The sequence below is a fragment of the Arachis hypogaea genome, chromosome 9, assembly GCF_003086295.3.
Source record: "Arachis hypogaea cultivar Tifrunner chromosome 9, arahy.Tifrunner.gnm2.J5K5, whole genome shotgun sequence".
Lineage (NCBI taxonomy): Eukaryota > Viridiplantae > Streptophyta > Magnoliopsida > Fabales > Fabaceae > Arachis > Arachis hypogaea.
In genome coordinates, this window is record NC_092044.1 from 34,263,653 (window position 1) to 34,289,581 (window position 25,929).

General features: G+C 40.2%; 1 non-coding gene across 1 annotated transcript; it reads left to right on the plus strand.

Annotated features, from left to right (window-relative positions):
• The first annotated feature begins 25,592 nt into the window (after positions 1-25,592).
• Positions 25,593-25,700, plus strand: LOC112713916 (small nucleolar RNA R71). Its single transcript, XR_003158876.1, has one exon. It is a non-coding gene; the product is annotated as a small nucleolar RNA R71 (small nucleolar RNA).
• The last annotated feature ends 229 nt before the right edge of the window (positions 25,701-25,929 follow it).

The window sequence follows — 25,929 nt, forward strand, 5'->3', positions numbered from 1 at the left end:
TCACGGGCTGAGGTCTTGACGCTGATGTTTTGAATTTCTCTCGTCTTCATGTGGTGGTGAGATCGGTGGATCGAGTGAGCGGATGGGTTTCGTATCTGTCTGTTGCACTTCTTCGGTGACGTGACCGTTTAGCAGTTTTTGAGATGACATTAAATTTGCGTAATGAAAGTGATAGGTATTTTTTTATATTTGTCCTTCCTCTTTTATTTTTTTATCCCATATATATTCATGAGGGTTTTTATTTTTATTTTTTAGAGACTTTTCTCCTTCTTTCCCATTTCATCTGTTCTATATGTTATGCACTGCTTATGCTCTATTTATGAATTTTCTTGTGGTCATCGTGGGCTTTGGGTTTTGTGCCTCTTTGTGCATTTGCATTTCTACGAAAGGTACGCCGCTTTTCATCCCATTACTTGCTTCTTTGGTCATTTTTGTTTTATGTCTTCTGGGTTACTATTTTTGGGTTTGACCGGTAGTCTATTTTATGTTTTGCCATTCTGTATTTCTTCTACCTGTGTTAGTAGTCAGGGAGTGCCACTATTTTTGACATAGAGAATTTAGTAGTTGATGTGAAATTAACATAGGTTAGGATTTATCGCTTTGTATTTTTGGGTAGTGGACTGACAGTAGTGTCCCTTTTGTTTGTACGTATGGTGCAACGGAGGGCAGTGTAGGCAAATTCGGATCTAATTTTTCTGGCCAGGGGTGTACCCGATCGTTATCATTGGGTGACTTCTGATGTGTCGGGTACACCCTCTCGGTTGGGCAAGGACGATCTTCAAAAATTTCGGGTCGAGGGGGCCATATGTGGTGGTGGTGAGGCGGAGCAATAGTACGAGCTCGTGCTCGCCGATGAGAATGAGAGGGTGTGCTATTTGAACTTGCACTCCTCTTGAATTTCCGATTGGATGTGGGCACAGGAACTTTTATTCACAGGGTTAAGGGTTCGGTTGCCCTTCTCTGATTTCGCCATGGCCCTCTAAACCATATTTCTACAGCGCCACCTCAATTGCATCCAAATAGCTGTGAATTTTTGGAGGTTTCAGCTCGGGTTGAGCTTTTTTCTATTTTTCCTTCTCTTTACCATTCTGCACAAAGAGGGGAAGCATCGAAAGGGCTATATCTCCTTCCGGACTTAGTCGAATTGTCGGATCTTTGACTTGTTCGAGGATTCGTTCCATGGTATTAAGGCAGAGTATTTCAAGGTTCTTGAAGAACGAAACTCTCGCGCGATCTAGAATTTTCACAAATAAATTTCCCGTTGTAAGTATAGCTTCTAGACCGACAAGAATTCCTTTCTTACAAATGTTTGGTTGTCACAAGTAACAAACCCAATAAAATTTATAAACCGAAGTATTCAAACCTCGGGTCGTCTTCTCAAGGAATTGTAGGGAAGTATGATTTATTATTGGTTATGGAAAACGGTATTTTTGGGTTTTGAAAGGGTTTTGAACAAGAGAAATAAATTGTAGGAATTAATAAATTAATAACTAATAAAACTCTTGGCAAGGTATAAAAACTGGAAGTCCTATCCTAGTTATCCTTATCAATGGTGATGAGAATTATACGGTTGCTCCCACTAAGTCAACCTCTAACTATGAAGGTCAGTTAAGTGGATAAATTAATTTAATACCTAAAGTCTTAGTCAACTCCTTAAGGAAAGACTAAAGTTATAGGAATCTAAATTAATCAGCAAGAATAATAATTATCAATCACGATGAGTTTGATAACTCAAGAGTCACCAATTAATCAACCAAAGCCAATAGTAAATAATCTAAATTAAAAATAAGGAAAAGCAATCATGAGTCTGAAAATACCTCAAATTATATTAATTAAGAATCCTAACATGAAAAGTTCATAAACAAATAAAAGAGAAGATAAATAAAAAGAACATTGAACCTGAGATAAAGAAGATGAAAATATTCCTAAATCCTTTAAGAGGAATCCTAATCCTAATTCCTAAGAGAGAGGAGATAGCCTCTCTCTCTAAAAGCTACATCTAAAATTATGAAAAGTGAATTATGATTTGATCAGAAGTATGTCTTGAGTCTCTGCATGTTTTCTGACTTTAATCTGTGTTTCAGGGCCGAAAACTGGGTTGAAATGCGGCCCAGAATCTCTGCTAGCGACTTCTGTAATTCTGCAGATCGCGCACGTCACGCGGCCACGTTGTCTATGCGATCGCGTCACTCATCATTTTTTGTACCACGTGTGCACGTCGTCCACGAATTCGCGTCGATCGTGCAGCTTCCAGTCCGCGCGGTCGCGTCAGGCACGCGAGCGCGTCACTATGATTTCTTCCTTTTCGCGCGGTCGCGTGAGCCATGCGACCGCGTGACTTCTCACTGGCCATCTCCTCAATTCCTTGTGTTCCTTCCATTTTTGCACGCTTCCTCTTCATTTCTTACGCCATCCTTGCCCTATGAAGCCTGAAACACTTAACACACAGATCACGGCATTGAATGGTACGAAGGAAAATAAAAATATACAACTAAAAGGTCTTTAGGAAGCAAGTTTTCAATCATAGAACAATTTGGGAAGAAATTGTAAATACATACTAATCATATGAATAAGTGGGTGAAAAGCTTGATAAAACCACTCAATCAAACACAATATAAACCATAAATAATGGTTTATCAATTCTCCCCATCTAAAATCATCACCCATTTTGATTGACCCAAGAGGGCGAGCGCTGAATTGACATTTATTGGAATTTTGGGACGGGGGCTTCCTATCTGACTAGGGTGACTTATGAAGGTTCATCTCCCGAGGTGGATAGATCTTAGCGATATTATGAGGGGATCTCCTTTTGGTTGACCCAGGAGTGGGCACCGAGTTGGTGTTTGTAGGCAATTTTCAGGGATAAGTCGTTGAATCCTACGTTGCTATGGGGGGATCCCAAGGTGGGTAGATCTTATGTGGGTGGGTCTCCCCCCATTTTGAGTTTTCAAGTTTGTGGTTTTGTTGCTTGTATTTCTAGGTTTATAACTTGTGACTTTTGCTTTGTTTTTGTAGTTGAAATGGTTGGCGCGCAGACAACATTGGTGAGGTTGAATGTCGCTTTTCTTCATGATTCAAAAGGTGGGGGAGACAGGGCCTTGCCATCAACTCCTCTGGTTTCATAGCCGTGCTCGCAAACGGTATCTTAGGAGGTGGTTACTACCGAGGCTAGTAGTGCCGATGCCGAAGTCGTGGAGAACCTCGTCCCTCAGTCTGGTAAGAAGAGCAGGGGCCGGTCAAGGGGAGTAGTGGGGAAAATTTTGAAGAGGAAATGGATGTTACCTCCATGATGGATAAGGATTTTGATGCTCTACCTTTATTAATCAACATCTATTACTGGGTACCGAGGAGTTTTTTGTGATTGTGACCTTGCAGGCCAGGCTAAGTTTGTGTATTGGGCCCTTCTCTGCTTTGCTGCAATTGTGTAGAAGACGGAGCCGATGCTATCTCAAATGCTCCTTCTGGATGGCAAGTTTTGCCATTCTCAAGCGAAGGTCGGTAAACTAAAGAAGCAGTTGGAGGACGTTGAGGCTGCCTAACAGAAGGCCATGAAGGATTTGGAGGAGTTCAGCTTGGAGATTCTGCTTCTTTCTGAACGGGAGACCAAGCTTGTTTCCCAGCTGGCTCAACCCCAAAAGTAGGTCGTTGATGCTGAGATAAAGGTATCTTCTGCCAATTCTGAGGTGGAGTCTCTGAAGACCGAGATCGCCCATCTGAAGAAGGATAAAGAAAGCCTACTCGTCGATGCCAAGGAAGCTATTTTGGCGACTAAGGAGGCTTTAAAAGCTCAAGTCCATGTGTTGGCTCCTAATGTGGTTGTGTCAGTAATGGAAGGCCTTCTGAACTGTGAAGGATGGTCAGATTCTAGAATTCAAATGATTTGTTAGTGCTTTGTAGAAAAAAGAAGTATTTTGCTAAGTTTGTACGACGTGTGTTCGACATATATACTTTGTTGTTAGGGCCTTATAGCGTCATTGTGAAAGATTTGGGCCTCATGGTGGGCCATTTTTTATTAATTTGTTTTATTGTTTTGGATATCCATTTTTTATTGGCCTCGGGGGTGATTGGTACCCAGAGGTAGTTGCTTTTGATTTTTTTTTTGAGTTTCCGTTTTATAGTTTTTGGATATCACTCATTGGAAGTAATATGAATAAATATCTATAGATATGGGAAAATTTTATTAAAAGGTTTAAGAGAATGTGGGCCTCATGATAACCTCCCTGCAACTTGGTGTAGGAAAGAGTGCCTGGGTTTAAAACAAAATAAAATAAGAAAAAAGATAAATAACTTTCCTAAGTTACCCACTCGGAAGTTCGGTTTACAAATAATAGCATCGTAAATTGGCGGTGTTCCATGACCTCAGTAGTTCGGTGTTGTTGAGCCATTCTAGGTTATAGGCCCCTTTCCCAATCACAGCTTTGACTCGGTAGGATCCTTTCTAGTTTGGAGTTAGCTTCTCTTCTCCTGGAGTTGGGGGACTGATGTCATTACGTCGGAAGACTAGGTCTCCTTGTTTGAATTCTCGTTTCACGACGTCATGGTTATACCTTAAGCTCACTCTTTGTTTCAAGTAGAGTTTTCATAGGTGGGCTATGTTTCTTACCTCATCTAAGAGTTCTCATTCTGTGCTTTGTCGTGTCCTCCGACGGTTCTTTGAGGACTTGGTTCTCCAACTTCAACCAGGAAGACAACTTCCATGTCATATGTCATCCTAAAAGGTGTTTCGTCAATTGAGCTCTGAAGTGAAGTTTGGTATGACTAGAGGACAAATCCTAGCTCGTAGGCGCATAATCCCTTGGCTTCATCTAGCCTCTTCTTAAGTCCTTCCAGGATTATTTTGTTGGTCATTTCAACCTGGCTGTTGGTCTATGGGTGTTCTACCGAGCTAAATTTCTAGGTGATTCCAAGTCCTTCCAAGAATTGTTTAAATCACTTATCTGTGAACTAGGTTCTATTGTCCGAGATTATGATTTCAGGGATACCAAAATGGGTGCCTCCGGAAGAAATTTTAGCATTGGGTGGTTGTGATTGTAGCTAATGCCTCTGCTTTGATCCATTTGGTAAAGTAGTTGATGGACACAATGAGGAACCTAAGTTGTCCCAGGACTATTATGGAGGGCCCCATAAGGTTAACTCCCCATGTCCCAAAGGGGCAGTCAGCTGATATGGTGTTGAGTTGCTGTGGAGCCGCTTGGTGGAGGTCGGCATGAATTTACACTACTTGCATGTCTTGACTAGTTGGAAGGAGTCTTTGATGATGGTCGGCCAAAAGTATCCAGCTCAGATAATCCTTTGGACTAGGGTTCAACCTCTGATATGATGACCGCAACACCTTTCATGAATTTTTGGCAGGACGTAGTCTGTTTGGTTTGGTTCGATGCATTTAAGGGGAAATTGGGAGAGTTCCCTCTTGTATAGTTGTCATGCTATTATGGTGTCTTTGGTCCGTTTGCACTTTATGCGCTTTGCTTCAGTCGGGTAGTTTACTTTTTTCTAGGTATTAGATGATGGGGGTCATCCAAGTGGCTAACTTGGATAAAAGCATGTAGGTCGGACCTGGTGATGAGATAGAAGCTGTTCGTATGACTTCCTAGATTAAGGTTTGGTTTTCGGAGAGTGGCTTAGTGCTTGCTAGTTTAGAGAGTAGGTCAGCCCTTGCATTTTTCCCTCTTAGGATGTGTTGCACCGTAACTGCGTCGAATATTGCGATCAGTTCTTTAACCGTGGATATGTACTTTTGTAAAAGGGAATCCCATGTTTGGTAATCTACTTTTACTTGGGATAATGACTTGAGAGTTGCTACAGACTTCCAAAGTTTTTACTCTGACTTTCTTGTCTAGCGTTAATCCCATGAGGAGGGTTTCGTATTCAGCTTGGTTATTGGAGATTAGGAATTCTTATCGAATTGACTGGTCGATGGAAGCTCTATTTTCACTCTCCAATATTACTCCTGCTTCACCAGAGCTGGCGTTCGACGACCCGTTGATGTGTAGCTTCCATGCATGGTTTGGGTGTTTCACCCCCGTGGGTCATCTCAGCGATGAAATTTGCCATTGCTTGAGCTTTGATTGCGTTTCTAGGCTCAAACTGAATTTTGTATTGGGATAGTTCTACTAACCAAGAGAGCATTCATCCTACCAAGTTTGGCTTCTAAAGTATTTGTCTGACGGCTTGGTTCATTTGGACCGTAATGGGGTGGCTCCGAAAGAACTAACGGAGACGTCGGGAAGCCGTGAGTATGGAATAGGCGATTTTCTCAATCTGAGAATACCATGTTTCAACACTCTGGAACACTATGATTATGAATTATATTGGTTATTTGGTCATCAACTTGTCTACTTGGATTAATGTTGCTGCCAGAGCCTCTTCCGTTATGGATAGGTAGAGGTACAACATTTTTCCCATTTTAGATTTGGAGAGAATGGGGAGTTCCATTAATGCCCTTTTGAAATGTAGGAAGACCTCTTCGCACTTTGGTTCCCATATGCTTTTTTTCATGAGTTTAATGAATGGGAGAGCTTTATGTACCAAAACTCCAAGGAAGCGGGAAAGGATGGCCAGCCGCCAAGTCAACATTTGGACGTCTTTGAGGTTTTCAAGACTTCTCATCTTGAGGATGGCTCAGCATTTTTCCGGGTTGGATTCCACCCCTCACTGCATGATCATAAAGTCCAAGAATTTTTCGGCCTCAATTTCGCACATGTATTTCGCCGGGTTGAGCCACATCCAGTACTTTCTTAATGTTTTGAGTATCAGCTTAAGGTTGCTGATGAGCTCGTCACTAATTTCTATCTTAGCTAACTTGTCATCTATGTAGACTTCTACTTTCGTTATTGAGAGGTCCTTGAAGGCCTTCATTATGAGTCTCTGGTATGTAGCGCCCGTATTTTTTAGACTGAATGGCATGACCATATAGCAGTATGTTCCCTCGAGGGTAATGAATGCTATTTTTTCCTCTTCTTGTTTGTGCATGGGTATCTGGTTGTACCCGAAGTATGCATCCATGAAGTTGAGGTATTCGTGTCTAGAGACGGCATCCACTAGGCCAACGATGTTGGGCAAGGGAAAGTTGTTTTCTGGACAAGCTTTATTCAAGTCCATACATGTAATTGACGCACATTCGCCACTTGCTGTTTGATTTTTTGTCTAGTACGACATTTTCTAGCTAAGTGGCGCAAGGTAGTTCCCGAATGAAATTGGTTTCGAGCAAGCTCTTGACTTGTTTTCGTACTTCGTTTGCCTAATCTAAGGACATCTTTTTCCTTCTTTGGATTATTGGTTTGGCTTTAGGGTCCATGGCCAGCCGATGGGATATTACTGTTGGATCTATTTTCGGCATGTCGACGGGAGTAAAAGTGAATAGGTCTTTGTTCTCCTTTAGCAACTCTATGAGTCGCCTTTTCAAGTCAAAAGGAAGGTTTCGGTTAATATAGGTGACTTCTTCAGTGTAGTGCTCGATCTGTAGTTTCTCTAGGTACTCCTTCGGTTCTAGTCTCGGCGGGTCGTCTTGCCATGTGTCTAGGTCAGCGAGGAAGATTCTTGCCATGTTGCAAGACCATTTCTGGAGCACCAAGCTTGCGTTGTTGTATTCTACCGCAACTTGCCGGTCACCATGGATAGTTTCGATGGTTTCAACTTCTACCTGGTATTTCATTATTAAGAATTTGATGAATATAGCAGCAGTGAGGTCATTGATGGTTTTTCTTCCAAGAATGATATTGTAGGTTTGGGAGTCTTTTAGGACTATGAACTCGAAAAGCACTGTTTTCTTCTGGCTTCCGGTTTTGATAGTGATTGAGAGCACCACGGAATCGTCCGGTTTAATGAAGTTGTCCCTGAGTTGAGTTACCCCGATAAGATGGTTCTGCAAGTCCACGTTTCAGAGGCCGAGTTTGTCGAAGTCCCCTCTGAAGAGGAAGTTTGAGTCTGCACCTATGTGTACTAATATCCATTTAACTATACCCATTCCAACTTGCCGACATGACGAAAGGGGTGTCTTCCTCGGCCATGCCGTTCTGACAGTCGTCAAATGAGAACGTCATGGTTGGTGTGGTAGGGTGACCTCCTTGTTTGTCTTTGATGGCTAATTGGAGGTTCTTTTTCAATGCTGACTTGGATTTCTCAAGAGTGTTCTTTCCCGTAATGATGTTTACTACTATGTTTGGATCAGCCTCTAGGCTTTCTCGACAGACTATTTTTACACCTCTTAGGTTCCGCCCTTCCTATTCCAGAGAATTTTCTCTTTCCATTATATAGGGCTCTCGAATGACTTTGGTGATCTCAGGGAGTTTGCCGTCTCGGATGGCTTGTTCAAGTGCGTCCTTAAGGTCAAAACAATCTTAGATCCTATGCCTGTATCCTCTGTGATAATCGCAGTATAGACTTTTGTTGCCACCTGTGCGTTATTTTATTTGTCTAGCCTTCGGGAGCACACCTATTTCTTCTATTTGATAGTAAATTTCGAAGATTGGGGATGGTAGGGGGTGTAATTGATGAATTTTCCCACCCTTGGTATTCGATTATGGACAGAAAATCTCGGGTGATCTCTGTTCTGTTCTTTTGGTAGGGGTTGGTTCGTGGTGCCGTGTTGTTGTGGTGCCGTTTATTGGTCACCACGACATGGCTCACTTCTTTGTCATTTATGTACTCTATTGCCATATTCCAGATTTCATCCATTGTCTAGACTAGTTTAGTTGTGAGGTGTTTCCCGAAGTCCTTGTTCATGAACCCGTTAGTTAAGCATAGACTAGCTACTGAGTCAGTTAGACTGTTGATGGTTAGACACTCATCGTTGAATCTGTCTAAGTTCTTCCTGGTGGTCTCTTCTAAGTGTTGTGTTATGCCTAGTAGGCTGATCAGATGCTTTGCGTTGGCTATACGTGTGGTGAATTGCGCCCGGAATTTCCAGGAGACGTCGTCAAAGCATGATATCGAGTCGTTCGAGAGTGCATTGAACCACTTGATAGCCAGGCTGGCTAGGGTTACCGGAAAAGTTTGGCATTAGACGGCATCGACTGTCCTTCTAGGTTCTCCTAGCCTCAAAGGCCGTTATGTATTCTTGGGGGTCTTTGGTACCGTCATACTTCATGTCGGTTGGTTTGTCGAATCCTTTTAATAATTTCACTCTTAAGACTTTCTTGGTGAATGGGGTTGCTCTCATTACCACTCATTTGTGTCGCCTTCGCTTGGAATCTCTCTGGTACCTTTCTCCACGGTTGTCTTGGTTTGAATCTCGAGATCGACTGCGATTCCTATGTCCCTTGTGGTGTCGCTCCGGGGTTCTCGCTCTGTGCTCCCTTCTAAGGGCGATTCGGGAGACCGCTTCACCCATGTGCTCTAGTTTGTAACGGTCATTTGTAGGGTTTGAATCTGGTGGCAGAGCTCCTGGATTATGCGATTTGTATCTTCTCCTAGGCCGCCGAATGGCCTGTTTCTATTAGACCGATGATCTTCTTCTCGTGACCGCTATCTCAGTTGATTAGGTGTCGCGTGGTTATGGACCATGCTGAACACCCACTCGTGGTCTGGGGGTGATCGTGGTTCTAATGTTCAAGCTGATTAGGCTATTGATAGGGGTTAGGTTATAAGTTTTGGTTGGGTGGCTCCTCATGTTCGTCTGCCATGCTACTGGGATCTCAACGTCTCCACAGACGGTGTCAATGTATAAAGATGATCTTGAACGAGTTGAAGAGACGGATCGAGAACTCGTTGGTCTCGACAGATGTCGTGACTAGATCTCTGAAACGGCGGTGCTAATACCTACAAAGACACTCCGATGTGCAAATTAAATAGTTATTGAGTAAGGTTTTAGTGTTAAGGTAGGGTTGGATCGTACCTAAAAGAGTAGCTAAGCTCTCCTTTTATATATGGCATAAGTTATCTTTCTTATAGATAAAGTGGATCCCGTTACACTAGATTCTAGACGAGTTAGTTAGGATCTCGGATAACTTTGGGTGGGCCAGTTCACAAGAGGCCTAAAGGGACTCGAGAGTCCAAAAACGTAATAGTAGATACAAATTTAAATTCATGATGTATATACAAATATTTACTGGTGAAATGATGCAAACAAGTGACGGAATTGAGATCTTGGATTTAATTTTGGATGTATTTCTGTGTAAATATCTAATTATATACAAAGGTATTTCTGTGTAAATATCTTAAATTTACAAATGCAATAATTTAATGAATGTGTATAAAACTGTTTGTTGTACACCGTGATAAACCACTATTTTATAGTTTATCTTATGCTCAATTGAGTGGTTTTTATTAAGCCTTTGCACACTTATTCATACTATTTGCATGGTTTTACAATTTCTTCCGAGAATTTGTTCTATGATTGAAAACTTGCTTCCAAGAGTCTTTAATTTGTGTATTTTAATCATCTCTTATTACCATTTGATGCCTTGATATGTGTGTTAAGTGATTTCAGAAATTACAGGGCAGGAATAGCTCAGAGGATGGAAATGAAGCATGCAAAAGTGGAAGGAATACAACAAGTTGAAGAAGTTGCAAAGCTGTCCAACCTGACCTCTTCGCACTCAAATGGTCATAACTTGAGCTATAGAGGTTCAAATGATGCGCTTCTACTTGCGTTAGAAAGCTAACGTCCGGGGCTTCGATTTGATATATAATTTGCAATAGTGGCCGTATATCTAGGCGATGCGAACGCATGCTTCACGCGGATGCATCGCAGTGACGAAAATCAGCGTGGCAGATTTCGTCCCCAGCAATTTCTGGGCTGTTCCCAGAAAACACAAATTAGAGGCTATAAAGTGGGGGAGTCCATCCATTCATAAAAAATACTTCATACAACACTCATAACTCACAATTTTAGATTTTTAGATGTAGTTTTTAGAGAGAGAGGTTCTCTCCTCTCTCTTAGGATTTAGGATTACGATTCCTCTTAAAGGATTTAGGATTTGTTCTTCTCAATTTCCAGGTTTAATATTCCTTTTATTTATTTTCTCAATTTGGTTTATGAACTCTTTATGTTTAGATTAATCTTCTATTTAATACAATTTGAGGTATTTCAGACTTATGATTGCTTTCTTTTATTTATTATATAAATAATTTGGATTTTTCCCTTTTGCCTTTGGTTGAGTAATTGGTAACTCTTGAGTTATCAAACTCAGCAGTTGAGTAATATTTGAAGTTTGCTGGTTGATTTGGATCCCTCTAAAGCTAGTCTTTCCTTAGGAGTTGACTAAGACTTGAGGAATCAAATTAATTGGTCCACTTGACTTTCCTTTATTTAGTAAGGGTTAACTAAGTGGGAGCAACGGACAATACTCATCACACCTGATAAGGATAACTAGGATAGGATTTCCAATTCTCATACCTTGCCAAGAGTTTTCTAGTTATTAATTTATTAATTCCTGCAATTTATTTTTCTTGTTCAAACCTTTTCAAAAACCCAAAAATACTGTTTTCCATAACCAATAATAAATCATACTTCCCTGCAATTCCTTGAGAAGACGACCCGAGGTTTGAATACTTCGGTTTATAAATTTTATTGGGTTTTGTTACTTGTGACAACCAAACGTTTGTACAAAGGGATTCTTTGCTGGTTTAGAAGTATACTTGCAACAAGAATTTATTTTGTGAAAATTCTAGACCGCGCAGGAATTCCGATCGCCAAAATGGCGCCGTTGCCGGGGAATTGCAAACGTGTGCCTTATTATTGGTTATTGTAAATATATTGTTTTTATTTTTATCTTATCTTATCTTTTTTTTCAAAAATCATATCTTTTTCAAAATCTTATTTTGTTTTTTTCAAAAATCATAACTTTTTCAAAATCTTATCTTATTTTTTTTCAAAATTCATATCTTTTTCAAAATATTTTCTTTTTGTTAGTTTTTGTTTCTATTTTTTCCTACTACTATGAACTCTCACCCCTTTGGCTTTGAGTCTGGTTACAATTATATTGCAGGAAGAGGCGATTACAATGAGAACATGCATCAAAGTGAGACAATCAAAGATGGGAGGAGCCACAAGGATTTGATCAACCCTCATGGCAACAACCACCTCCAATGGACTATCAACAACCATTTTGTAATGCATATCAAGGCAATGGCTATGGTGAGCGCTCTTTTGATTATCAACAACCACCACTATATGCCTATGAACCCCCTCCTCAACATGATTCTGGACTACCATACTCACAAGCCCCTTACCACCAAACACCCTCATATGATCCTAACCCTTATCCACCACACCAACCACCTTATGAGCCATATGAACCATATCTAGAACCACCCCAATTTCAACCCAATTACTCCCAGGAACAACCACTTCCATATACACCATGTCCATATCCATCTACCCAAGAGCCATATGATCCTAATCATGCAATCCAAGTGAAACAAGAATCAAGGGATCATCTCAAGGAATCAGCGGATCGATTTCATGCAACTCTATATCAACTAAATCAAGCGATAAGTCGATTAGCTTCTGATGAGCGGATAATTTGTACGCTTTTTGGCATTGTTTTTAGTATGTTTTTAGTATGATCTAGTTAGTTTTTAGTATATTTTTATTAGTTTTTAGTTAAAATTCACTTTTCTGGACTTTACTATGAGTTTGTGTGTTTTTCTGTGATTTCAGGTATTTTCTGGCTGAAATTGAGGGACCTGAGCAAAAATCTGATTCAGAGACTAAAAAGGACTGCAGATGCTGTTGGATTCTGACCTCCCTGCACTCGAAGCGGATTTTCTGGAGCTACAGAAGCCCAATTGGCGCGCTCTCAACGGCTTTGGAAAGTAGACATCCTGGGCTTTCCAGCAATATATGATAGTCCATACGTTGCCCAAGATTTGATGGCCCAAACCGGCGTTCAAAGTTACCCTCAGAATTCCCAGCGTTAAACGCCGGAACTGGCACAAGAATGGGAGTTAAACGCCCAAACTGGCATAAAAGCTGGCGTTTAACTCCAAGAAGAGTCTCTACACGAAAATGCTTCAATGCTCAGCCCAAGCACACACCAAGTGGGCCCGGAAGTGAATTTTTATGTCATTTACTCATCTCTGTACACCCTAGGCTACTAGTTCTCTATATATAGGACCTTTTACTATTGTATTTAAGAGCTTTTGATCATGTTTTTATGATTGAACCCTCTTTGGGAGGCTGGCCATTCGGCCATGCCTAGACCTTGTTCTTATGCATTTTCAACGGTGGAGTTTCTACACACCATAGATTAAGGTGTGGAGCTCTGCTGTACCTCGAGTATTAATGCAATTACTATTGTTCTTCTATTCAATTCCGCTTGTTCTTGTTCCAAGATATCACTTGTTCTTCAACTTGATGAATGTGATGATCCGTGACACTCATCATCATTCTCACCTATGAACGTGTGCCTGACAACCACCTCCGTTCTACCTTAGATTGGGTGAATATCTCTTGGATTCCTGATACACGATGCATGGTTGATCGCCTGACAACTGAGTGCTCGCCTGACAACCGAGCCAGCCATTCCGTGAGATCAGAGTCTTCGTGGTATAGGCTAGAACTGATGGCGGCATTCAAGAGAATCCGGAAGGTCTAACCTTGTCTGTTGTATTCTGAGTAGGATTCAATGATTGAATGACTGTGACAAGCTTCAAACTCCTGAAGGCGGGGCGTTAGTGACAGACGCAAAAGAATCACTGGATTCTATTCCGGCCTGATTGAGAACCGACAGATGGATAGTCGTGCCGTGACAGGGTGCGTTGAACATTTCCACTGAGAGGATGGGAGGTAGCCACTGACAACGGTGAAACCCTTGCATGAGCTTGCCATGGAAAGGAGTAAGAAGGATTGGATGAAGACAGTAGGAAAGCAGAGAGACGGAAGGGACAAGCATCTTCATACGCTTATCTGAAATTCCTACCAATGAATTACATAAGTATCTCTATCTTTATCTCTATGTTTTATTCGTATATCATCATTCATATCCATTTGAGTCTGCCTGACTAAGATTTACAAGGTGACCATAGCTTGCTTCATACCAACAATCTCTGTGGGATCGACCCTTACTCGTGTAAGGTTTATTACTTGGACGACCCAGTACACTTGCTGGTTAGTTGTGCGAAGTTGTGTTTATGCCATGGTATTGAACACCAAGTTTTTGGATTCATTACCGGGGATTATTTGTGTTGTGAAAAGTATTGATCACAATTTCGCATACCAGCTTCCCAATGCTCGGACACTCAAAGTGCTCCCATGGCTACATATGCAGAATCAATAAAAGAGTATAGCATAAAGGAGACACTAGAAACTCCAATGGACAATGAGGAACATACCTTTGTATTGGAACAAGTGGAGGAAACCGTAATAGCTAAAGAAGAGGAAGTGGTTGAAGATTTAGGAGATACGGAACCTCCATGGAAATTCAAATCATAGAACCTCCTTCCAAGACGTTTGAATTTGATGTTGAAGAGGGTGTACAACCTCCAAGGCATATCATGGTTGAAGACTTGGAAGAGGTTGATCAAGAGATGGAGACTAAAGAAGCAAAAGCACAGCCTCTCATGCCCTTGGTAAGCAATGAAGAAGAGATTAAATTGGAAGAAAGCTACCAAGAAGAAGAGGTTGATATTGAAGAAGCTTGCAAAAAGGTGGAAAGTGTCAAGAAAGCACTCACGGGAGTAAAGCCTGCAATTACCTTGCCAAAGTTGTTGGAGACCCCTCCCCCTAAGTTGCCATCATCCTTCACAACATTCAAGTGGGTAAAATTCATATCCCTTAGCTTTCTAATTCCACTTGAATATGGGCTACTGGAGACGAATAGTCAACTTAGAGCTCTTTGTGACATTAAGAGTAAGAGGAAGATGGTTAGTGGTTGGAGTTGTCAGGCAAGGTTCATTAAGGTTCCACATTCTGCACTGGAGTACAAGTGTTGGTGTAGAGCTCAATTGAATGGGTCTAGGAAGTTGTTTGGACGCTTCAGTGAGAATTTAGATTGCTTGCTACCCGGATGGAATCATGATGATCAACAAGAAGACGGGTGCAAAAGCAAGGTTTGGGACCCCGGAATTCAATCTAGAAATCAATACTCTTGGGGCCTTGTCACTTGCTTTAACTTGCTTGAAGGCTTTTTGCGCCTAGTTTGGGATCCCGGAGGCTACTGGAATTTCAAACATTGGTGGAGATTTTTGGATGAATTCAAAAACAAGCCACCATAACATGAAGCTCATCAAATTTCCAACTTAAGGACTTTAACTAAAAGTGCTAGGTGGGAGACAACCCACCATGGTATGATCGTTCCTTTTTCAGTTTTAATTTTAGTCTGTTTCTGAGTTTTAATTGAACCTGAAACATGCATAGCATTCATATTAAGCATTGCATTCTGCATACTACATTATAAAAAAAATGGCACGCAACGCGACAGCGTTGCCGACGCGTTCGCGTCATCTGTGCCTTAGGAAGAAAAGAAATTTTACAGAAAGTCATGCGGAAGCGTGGCTGGAGGCGTGCCTTTGGCATAAATTAATCCACGCGACCGCGTGGATGACGCGTTCGCGTCATTAGCAAAATAGCCTCCCCATGCATCCGCATCACCCACGCGAACGCGTGGCCCTGTAAAATCGACGTCAAAAGGTGTATGGCAGAAAGTTGTGATGGAGTGGGGCTAGACTCGTGCTAGAAGCACAAGCCCTACCACGCGAACGCGTGCCTTACGCGTCCACGCCGTTTTTCAAAACAAGGCCAACCACGCGATCGCGTCCCCCACGCGACCGTGTCACCCTAAAATTTGGCAAAATGAGTTTCAAACAGAGAGTTGCGCGACCGCAAGGCTACCCTTGCGCTATTGGTACAAATCACTCCACGCAAACGTGTGACCCACGCGTCTGCGTCACTTCATAGAAGCGCTATCCACGCGAACGCGTGACCCACGCGCTCGCGTCGCCTGTGCCGCACAGCTTATCCAGATCAGCCAAGATATCTTATCTTTTCTTCCCCAAATCTAAATCTTTTCTTTCCCTTCTTATTTCTTTCTTCCTCCTTTCTTACTTTCTTTTTCTTTTTCCATTGGTGTTAAAATTCTCTTCTTCAACTATTGCATCTTTTTTTGTATTATTCTGGTGCTTCATGACTTGTTTTATTCTAATTGGGTATTATTATTCATAAGTCAATACTAATTTTTATAATACTGATATTCCTTATGCATTGATATGCACTTACACTATCTTGCATTACCCACACTCTCTTCCCCATTGTTGCAACTTTTGCACTATTGATATGCCATTTGCTTCTACTATTTTCTCACTTGCATGTTGTAGCTACCATGTAATTGATACCTTTATTATTTGGCATTAACACCCATATTTTATTTATGTTCTTATCTTTATTTCTGGGTTACTTTCCTTCTTTTTCTCTTCTTTTAGGATGGCCACCCAGGAAGTAAAAGGGAAAGCTTCTAACTAGGGAGACAGGCAAGTCAATCTGCACAATCTATAGGGAAAGGCATCAGTTAGAGCAGCCCGTCCACTTGTACATCTTAGCATGCACCGAGGACGGTGCAATCTTTAAGTGTGGGGAGGTCGATACCGATCTCCGTGGGTTAGTTACTTCTTTTTTCAACACCAATGTTAATTTGTTAATTGCTGCATTTGCATGTTTGTTTGATTTTATGCATTTAGTTACTACTTGCTTGAAGTAATATTTTCTTTTTCAAGAAATTTTTATAGTATTTCACTAATTTAAATTGAAAAATTTGTGTTAAACTTGTTTGGAAGTTGTATTTGGAACATGATTTTTGAGCCAAAGAACACACAACCTGTGAGATTTTGAGCTTATTTATATGGTTATATTATTTAACCATAAATTTTTATTCTTGTGTGTTTTCTTCTCTATAATTGAAATCTTTGCTTTGTTCCATTCTATATGTCCATTATTTAGTGTATTTATATGCTTGCATATGATTGAGGCCATTACTTGTTTTTGCTCACTTATCCCAAATAAGCCTACCCTTTTATGTCAACCTTGTTAGCCACTTTAAACTTTTTAACCCCCTTCTATTTCATAACCACATTACTAGCCTTAAGTAGAAAAACAAAATAAAAATCCCAAGTTGAATCCTTGGTTAGCTTAAGATAGATATTGTGTATAATTTAAGTGTGGGAAATTTTATGGGAACATGGGATGAAAGAAAAAAGTAGGGAATTAAATTGAATAAGTTATTTAAAAATTTGGGAAGCATGCTCATGTGAAATCAAAATAATTAAAATACCATCTGCATTGATAAAAAAAATTATTAAGTAATTAAATAAGGGGATACAAAAAAAATATTACCCCAAATGAAAAATAAAAAGAATCAATGCACATGGGACAAAATTCAAAAATAAGTTTGATACATGAGCATGTAATACAAAAGTGGGAAAAATTTGGGTAGCTAGGTAAAGCATTTTAAATTATATAAAGTATGTATATGTTAGATTAGTTAGATGAAGAACAAAATTTAGAAAGCATGACTAGAGAAGAGTAGAGTGAATTACCCTATACACTTGAGAGATTAGAGTGCATATACACTACCAGTAAGGGTTCAATGCTTGATTCTATGTTTCCTACTTTCATGAGCTATCTTCTTACAAGTTTACTTGTCTTTCATTGTATAATTTGAATTAGTGGAATTTCATTCATATTTGTCTTGAAAAACTTATTTACAAAGTAGGTAGAAACACTTTGCATGTAGTTGCATTCACATAGATAGGCTGCATTGCATACTCTCTATCATTCCTCTTCACCCTTTTATAGCTTCTCTTGAACTTAGCATGAGGATATGCTAATGTTTAAGTGTAGGGAGGTTGATAAACCACTATTTTATGGTTTATCTTATGCTCAATTGAGTGGTTTTTATCAAGCCTTTGCACACTTATTCATACTATTTGCATGGTTTTACAATTCCTTCCTAGAATTTGTTCTATGATTGAAAACTTGCTTCCTAGAGTCTTTAATTTGTGTATTTTAATCATCTCTTATTACCATTCGATGCCTTGATATGTGTGTTAAGTGATTTCAGAAATTACAGGGCAGGAATGGCTCAGAGGATGGAAATGAAACATGCAAAAGTGGAAGGAATACAAGAAGTTGAAGAAGTTGCTAAGCTGCCCAGGCTAACCTCTTCGCACTAAAACGGTCATAACTTGAGCTACAGAGGTCCAAATGATGCGGTTCCAGTTGCGTTGGAAAGCTAAGGTCCGGGGCTTAGATTTGATATATAATTTGCCATAGTGGCCGTACAGCTAGGCAACGCGAATGCGTGCTCCACGCAGACGCGTCGTAGTGATGAAAATCAGTGTGGCAGATTTCGTCCCCAGCAATTTTTGCGCTGTTTCTGACCCAGTTTTCGGCTCAGAAGACACATATTAGAGGCTATAAAGTGGGGGAGTCCATCCATTTGTAAAAAATACTTCATACAACACTCATAACTCACAATTTAGATTTTTAGATGTAGTTTTTAGAGAGAGAGGTTCTCTCCTCTCTCTTAGGATTTAGGATTACGATTCCTCTTAAAGGATTTAGGATTTGTTCTTCTCAATTTCCAGGTTTAATATTCCTTTTATTTATTTTCTCAATTTGGTTTATGAACTCTTTATGTTTAGATTAATCTTCTATTTAATACAATTTGAGGTATTTCAGACTTATGATTGCTTTCTTTTATTTATTATATAAATAATATGGATTTTTCCCTTTTATCTTTGGTTGAGTAATCCGTAACTCTTGAGTTATCAAACTCAGCAGTTGATTAATATTTGAAGTTTGCTGGTTGATTTGGATCCCTCTAAAGCTAGTCTTTCTTTAGGAGTTGACTAGGACTTGAGGAATCAAATTAATTGGTCCACTTGACTTTCCTTTATTTAGTAAGGGTTAACTAAGTGGGAGCAACGGACAATACTCATCACACCTGATAAGGATAACTAGGATGGGATTTTCAATTCTCATACCTTGCCAAGAGTTTTCTAGTTATTAATTTATTAATTCCTGCAATTTATTTCCCTTGTTCAAACCTTTTCAAAAACCCAAAAATACTATTTTTCATGACCAATAATAAATCATACTTCCCTGCAATTCCTTGAGAAGATGACCCAAGGTTTAAATACTTCGGTTTATAAATTTTATTGGGTTTTGTTACTTGTGACAACCAAACGTTTGTACGAAGGGATTCCTTGTCGGTTTAGAAGCTATACTTGCAACGAGGATTTATTTTGTGAAAATTCTTGATCACTGGTGCATTAAATTGTGATCTCAATGGCGCCAACAACTTAGTACGCACAATTGTAATATCACTCTTTTTCATAACTTCGCACAACTAACCAGCAAGTGCACTGGGTCGTCCAAGTAATAAACCTTACGTGAGTAAGGGTCGATCCCACGGAGATTGTTGGTATGAAGCAAACTATGGTCATCTTGTAAATCTCAGTCAGGCGGATTCTAATGGTTAGAATGGTTTTCGAATGTAAAGATAAATAAAGCATAAAATAAAGATAGAGATACTTATGTAATTCGTTGGTGGGAATTTCAGATAAGCGCAAGAAGATGATGTATTCCTTCTGAATCTCTGCGTTTCTACTGCTTTCATCCAATCATTCTTACTCCTTTCCATGGCAAGTTGTATGTCGGGCGTCACCATTATCAATGGCTACTTTCCATCCTCTCAATGAAAATGGTCCAAATGCGCTATCACCGCATGGCTAATCATCTGTCGGTTCTCGATCATGTTGGAATAGAATCCAGTGATTCTTTTACGTCTGTCACTACGCCTAATACTCGCGAGTTTGAAGCTTGTCACAGTCATCCCATCCCAGATCCTACTTAGAATACCACAGACAAGGTTTAGACTTTCCGGATCTCAAGAATGCTGCCAATGGATTCCAGCTTATACCATGAAGACTACGATCTTTCAGAATGAAGGATAAGATATACGCACTCAATCTAAGGTAGAACGGAAGTGGTTGTCAGGCACGCGTTCATAGGTGAGAATGATGATGAGTGTCACGGATCATCACATTCATCATGTTGAAGTGCAGCAAATATCTTAGAATAAGAATAAGCTGAATTGAATAGAAGAATAATAGTAATTGCATTAATACTCGAGGAACAGCAGAGCTCCACACCTTAATCTATAGTGTGTAGAAACTCCACCGTTGAAAATACATAAGTGATAATAAGGTAGGCATGGCCGTGAGGCCAGCCCCCAATGTCTAAGGACTAACAATAATCAAAGATGTTCCAAAAGCTCGTCCAAAGATGATCTAAGGATATTTCAAAGATGTCTAATATAATAGTAAAAAGTTCTATTTATACTAGACTAGTTACTAGGGTTTACAGAAATAAGTCTAAGTGCAAAAATCCACTTCCGGGGCCCACTTTGGTGTGTGCTTGGGCTGAGCTTGAACTTTACACGTGCAGAGGCTTCTCTTGGGGTTAAACGCCAAGTTGTAACGTGTTTTTGGCGTTTAACTCTGGTTCGTGACGTGTTTCTGGTGTTTTACTCAAGAATGCAGCATAGAACTGGCGTTGAATGCCAGTTTGCGTCGTCTAAACTCGAATAAAGTATGGACTATTATATATTGATGGAAAGCTCTGGATGTCTACTTTCGAACGCAATTGAGAGTGCACATTTGGAGTTCTGTAGCTCCAGAAAATCTATTTTGTGTGCAGGGAGGTCAGAATCCAACAGCATCAGCAGTCCTTTGTCAGCCTCCTATCAGATTTTTGCTCAGGTCCCTCAATTTCAGCCAGAAAATACCTGAAATCACAGAAAAACACACAAACTCATAGTAAAGTCCAGAAATGTGAATTTTACATAAAAACTAATAAAAACATCCCTAAAAGTAGCTAGATTCTACTAAAAACTACTTAAAAATAATGCCAAAAAGCGTATAAATTATCCACTCATCACAACACCAAACTTAAATTGTTGCTTGTCCCCAAGCAACTGAAAATCAAATAGGATAAAAAGAAGAGAATATACTATAAATCCCAAAATATCAATGAATATAAGTTCTAACTAGATGAGCGGGACTTGTAGCTTTTTGCTTCTGAACAGTTTTGGCATCTCACTTTATCCTTTGAAGTTTAGAATGATTGGCATCCATAGGAACTCAGAGCTCAGATAGTGTTATTGATTCTTCTAGTTAAGTATGTTGATTCTTGAACACAGCTACTTTTATGAGTCTTGGTCGTGGCTCTAAGCACTTTGTTTTCCAGTATTACCACTGGATACATAAATGCCACAGACACATGACTGGGTGAACCTTTTCAAATTGTGACTCAGCTTTGCTAAAGTCCCCAGTTAGAGGCGTCTAGAGCTCTTAAGCACACTCTTTTTGCTTTGGATCACGACTTTAACCACTCAGTCTCAAGCTTTTCACTTGGACCTTCATGACACAAGCACATGGTTAGGGACAGCTTGATTTAGCCGCTTAAGCCTAGATTTTATTTTCTTGGGCCCTCTTATCCATTGATGCTCAAAGCCTTGGATCCTTTTTACCCTTGCCTTTTGGTTTTAAGGGCTATTGGCTTTTTCTGCTTGCTTTTTCTTTCTTAAAATTTTTTTTTCACAAGCTTTGTTCTTCACTGCTTTTTCTTGCTTCAGGAATCAATTTTTTTTTCAGATCATCAATAACATTTCTCTTGTTCATCATTCTTTCAAGAGCCAACAATTTTAACATTCATAAACAACAAGATAAAAAAATATGCACTGTTTAAGCATTCATTCAGAAAACAAAAAGTATTGTCACTAGATCAATATAATTAAACTAATTTCAAGGACAATTTTGAAACTCATGTACTTCTTGTTCTTTTGTATTAAAAACATTTTTCAGTTAAGAAAGGTGAAGGATTCATGGAATTATTCATAACCTTAAGACATAGTTACTAAATACTAATGATCATGTAGTACAGACTCAAAACATAGGCAAACATATAGCATAAAACTGAAAAACAGAGAGATAAGAACAAGAAAGTTAAGGAATGAGTCCACCTTAGTGAGGGTGGCGCCTTCTTCTTGAAGGACCAATGGTGTTCTTGAGCTCCTCTATGTCTCTTCCTTGCCTTTGTTGCTCCTCCCTCATAGCTCTTTGATCTTCTCTAATCTCATTGAGAATGATGGAATGCTCTTGGTGTTCCACTCTTAATTGGTTCATGTTATGACTCAATCCTTCTAGAAAAGTGTTGAGTTGTTCCCAATAGTTGTTTGGAGGAAAATGCATCCCTTGAGGCATCTCAGGGATCTCTTGATGATGAGCTTCCTCATGCGTCTCTTGAGATCCATGAATAGGCTCTCTTGTTTGCTCCATCCTCTTCTTAGTGATGGGCTTATCCTCTTCAATGAGGATGTCTCTTTCTATGACAACTCTAGCTAAGTTGCATAGATGGCAAATGAGATGAGGAAAAACTAGCTTTGCCAAGGTGGAGGGCTTTTCGGCTACTTTGTAGAGTTCTAGAGGGATGACTTCATGAACTTCTACCTCCTCTCCAATCATGATGCTATAGATCATGATGGCCCGATCCATAGTTACTTCAGATCGGTTGCTAGTGGGGATGATGGAGCATTGGATGAACTCCAACCATCCTCTAGCCACAGGCTTAAGGTCCAGTCTTCTCAATTGAACCAGCTTGTCTTTTGAGTCTCTTTTCCATTGAAATCCTTCCACACATATGTCCATGAGGACTTGGTCCAACCTTTGTTCAAAGTTGACCCTTCTAGTGTAGGGGCGTGCGTCTTCTTGCATCATAGGCAAGTTGAACGCCAACCTTACGTTCTCCGGACTGAAATCTAAGCATTTCCCCCGAACCATTGTAAGCCAGTTCTTTGGGTTTGGGTTCATGCTTTGATCATGGTTCCTAGTGATCCATGCGTTTGCATAGAACTCTTGAACCATTAAGATTCTGACTTGTTGAATGGGGTTGGTGAGAACTTCCCAACCTATTCTTCGGATCTCATGTCGGATCTCTGGATACTCATTTTTCTTGAGCATGAAAGGGACATCAGGGATCACCTTTTTCTTGGCTACAACTTCATAGAAGTGGTCTTGATGGGCTTTTGAGATGAATCTCTCCATCTCCCATGACTCAGAGGTGGAAGTAATTGCCTTCCCTGTCCTCTTTTTTGAGGTTTCTCTAGCCTTAGGTGCCATCAATGGTTATGGAAAAACAAAAAAGCTATGCTTTTACCACACTAAACTTAGAATGTTGCTCGCCCTCGAGCAAAAGAAGAAAGAATAGAAGATGAAGAAGAAGATATGGAGGAGAGGGAGAGAGATGTGGGTTTTGAAGGTAGGTGGGGTTTATGGGGAAGTGTGGATGGATGTGATTGGTGAAGGGGTAATGGGGAAGAGAGATTGAGGTGATTGGTGAAGGGTATATTGTTATTGGATTGTGTGAAGAAGAGAGAAGTGGGGTAGGTGGGGATCCTGTGGGGTCCACAGATCCTGAGGTGATCCTGTGGGGTCCACAGATCTTGAGGTGATCCTGTAGGGTCCACAGATCTTGAGGTGTCAAGGATTTCTCATCCCTGCACCTTTTAGGCGTGTAAAACGCCATCTGTATGCAATCCTGGCGTTTAACACCATATTGATGCTTATTTCTGGCGTTAAATGCCCAAATGTAGCCTGTTTCTGGCGTTTAACGCCAGCCTGATGCTTGTTTCTGGCGTTAAACACCAGCTTGGTGCTTGTTTCTGGCGTTAAACGCCAGACAAAAGCTTGTTTCTGGTGTTTAAACGCTAGACAGCTCTTTCTCCAGGGTGTGCCTTCTCTTCTGCTATTTTTGATTCTGTTTTTAATATTTGCAATTGTTTTGTGACTCCACATGATCATAAACCTAATAAAACATAAAAGAACAATAGAAATATAGATAAATCAAAATTGGGTTGCCTCCCAATAAGCGCTTCTTTAATGTCAATAGCTTGACAGTGAGCTCTCATGGAGCTTCACAGATGTTCAGAGCATTGTTGGGATCTCCCAACACCAAACTTAGAGTTTGAATGTGGGGGTTCAACACCAAACTTAGAGTTTGGTTGTGGCCTCCCAACACTAAACTTAGAGTTTGATTGTGGGGGCTTTGTTTTACTCTGTATTGAGAAAAGCTTTTCATGCTTCCTCCCCATGGTTGCAGAGGAAGATCCTTGAGCTTTAAACACAAGGTAATCCCCATTCAATTAAAGGACTAGCTCTCCTCTGTCAATATCAATCACAGCTCCTACTGTGGCTAGGAAGGGTCTTCCAAGGATGATGCATTCATCCTCATCCTTCCCAATGTCTAGGATTATGAAATCAGCATGGATGTAAAGGCCTTTAACCTTTACTAACACGTCCTCTACCAATCCATAAGCTTATTTTATTGACTTATCTGCCATCTCTAATGAGATTTTTGCAGTTTGTACCTCAAAGATCCTCAGTTTCTCCATTACTGAGAGTGGCATAAGATTTATACTTGATCCCAGGTCACACAGAACCTTCTCAAAGGTCATGGTGCCTATGGTACATGGTATTAAGAATTTACCAGGATCTTATTTCTTTTGAGGTAAAGTTTGCTGAACTTATATATTTAGTTCACTAATGAGCAAGGGAGGTTCATCTTTCCAAGTATCATTACCAAACAACTTGGCATTCAGCTTCATGATGGCTCCTAGATATTGAGCAACTTGCTCTTCAGTTACATCTTCATCCTCTTCAGAGAAAGAATAGTTCTCAAAGCTCATGAATGGCAGAAGGAAGTTTAATAGAATCTCTATGGTCTCTATATAAGCCTCAGATTCCTTTAGGTCCTTAATAGGGAACTCCTTTCTGTCTGGAGAACGTCCCATGAGGTCTTCCTCATTGGGATTCACGTCCTCTCCTTCCTCTTTGGATTTGGCCATTTTGATAATATCAATGGCCTTGCACTCTCTTTTTGGATTCTCTTCTGTATTGCTTGGGAGAGTACTAGGAAGAGTTTCAGGGATTTTCTTACTCATCTGACCCACTTGTGCCTCTAAGTTTTTAATGGAGGACCTTGTTTCATTCATGAAACTTAAAGTGGCCTTAGATAGATCAGAGACTATGTTTGCTGTCTGCTCAGAATTCTCTGTCTGTTGCTGAGAAGATGATGGAAAAGGCTTGCTATTGCTAAACCTGTTTCTTCCACCATTATTAAAGCCTTGTTGGGGCTTTTGTTGATCCTTCCATGAGAAATTTGGATGATTTCTCCATGAGGGATTATAGGTGTTTCCATAGGCTTCACCCATGTAATTCACCTTTGTCATTGCAGAGTTCTCAGGATCATAAGCTTCTTCTTCAGAAGATGCCTCTTTAGTACTATTGGATGCATTTTGCCATCCATTCAGACTCTGAGAAATCATGTTGACTTGCTGATTCAACATTTTGTTCTGAGCCAATATGGCATTCAGAGCATCAATTTCAAGAACTCCCTTCCTCTGAGGCGTCCCATTACTCACAGGATTCCTCTCAGAGGTGTACATGAAATGGTTATTTGAAACTATGTCAATGAGTTCTTGAGCTTCTGTAGGCATTTTCTTTAAGTGAATGGATCCACCTGCAGAATGGTCCAGTGACATCTTAGAGAACTCAGATAGACTATCATAGAATATATCCAAAATGGTCCACTCTGAAAGCATGTCAGAAGGACACTTTTTGGTCAACTGCTTATATCTTTCCCAAGCCTCATAGAGGGATTCACCATCTTTTTGTTAGAAGGTCTGAACATCCACTCTAAGCTTGCTCAGCTTTTGAGGAGGAAAGAACTTGGCCAAGAAGGCCGTGACCAGCTTATCCCAAGAGTCCAGGCTATCTTTAGGTTGTGAGTCCAACCATGTTCTAGCTCTGTCTCTTACAGCAAAAGGAAAAAGTATGAGCCTGTAGACTTCAGAATCTACTTTATTAGTCTTAACAGTATCACATATCTGCAAGAATTCAATTAAAAACTGATAGGGATCTTCTGATGGAAGT